Source organism: Sciurus carolinensis, chromosome 11 (assembly GCF_902686445.1).
Source record: "Sciurus carolinensis chromosome 11, mSciCar1.2, whole genome shotgun sequence".
In the NCBI taxonomy this organism is placed as follows: domain Eukaryota; kingdom Metazoa; phylum Chordata; class Mammalia; order Rodentia; family Sciuridae; genus Sciurus; species Sciurus carolinensis.
This window is the reverse complement of record NC_062223.1, coordinates 20,013,672-20,015,117: the sequence shown is the minus strand read 5'-3', so window position 1 is coordinate 20,015,117 and position 1,446 is coordinate 20,013,672.

Here is a 1,446-nt window from a genome sequence, read left to right as displayed (position 1 = left end):
AAAGTCAAACTGTCACTGATGGCAAATATATTGATCTTGTATATGGAAAACCCTAAAGGACCACATAAATAGCAACACTGGAGGACATAAAATCAACAAACAGGTATCAGTAATGTTTCTGTACAGTAACATCAAACTATCTGAAAAAGAAATTAAAAAGACACATCAAGTCACAATAGCCACAAAGAAGATGAAATGCCTAGGGGAAAATTTATCTAAGGAGGTGAAAGATTTGTACAATGAAAACTGTATAGCACTGATGAAAGAACATGAAGAAGACACAAATAAATAGAAATACATCCCATGATCATGTATGAGAAGAATCAATATTGTTAAAGGTCTATACTATCCAAAGCAAACCACAACAAATTTAATGCAACCCTCTTAAAATATCAGTAACATTTTTTCACATATCTACCACACTATCTTAAGATTTATATGGAATCACAACAGGTTATGAAGAGTCAAAACAATCTTGAACAAACGCTTAAAGCATGGTACAAAAGCATAGTAACCCCAAACCTCATGGTACTAGCATAAAAACAGACACGTATCCATGGGACACAAAAGGGAACTCAGAAATAAATTCACACATTGCACTCAACTAACTTTTGACAAAATATGCCAAGAATACACAATGGGAAAGGCCAATCATCAATAAATAATATTAAGAAAACCAGACATGTACCCACAGAAGAAGAAAATATGTTCCTTATTTTATACCATATATAAAATTCAACCCCAAATTAATTAGATATGTAAATATAAGACCTTAAAGTATAAATCTAATGAAAGAAATTCTAGAGGAAGGGAATCAATCAATAGAGAAAAGATACAACCTATAGAATGGGAAAAATATTTGCACACTTCCATCTAAATAAAGTGATACTATCCAAAATGTAGGAGGAATTAAAATAGCTTATATAAACCAACAAAAAAATAAAAAAATACCTTGAACAAACTTTTCTCAAAAGAAGATATACAGTTGACCAAGTGGTATATCAGAAACTTCTGGACACTCTAATCATCAAGAAAATTCACATTCAGACCACAATGAGTACCTCACCCCAGTTAGAATGCCTATGGCCAAAAAGAGAAAAGATAACAAGTGTTGGTGGAGGATGTGAGGGAAAGGGAAAAATTACACACTGCTGGTGTGAATGGGAATTATCAGCCTTTATGGAACTTAGTACAGAGGTTTCTCACAAAACTAAAAGGAGAATTACCGTAAGATCAAGATTCCCACTTCTGAGTGTATACCCAAAGGAAATAAAATCAATATGCTGAAGAGACATCTAAACTCTCACATTTGTCACATTACTATTCTTAAGAGCCAAGATATGGAATCAATGGAGATGTCCATGAATTGATGAATGGATACACAGTGGAATACTGTTCAGCCATAAAAAGAAAACCCTGTCATTTTCAGCAACATGGATGAACCTA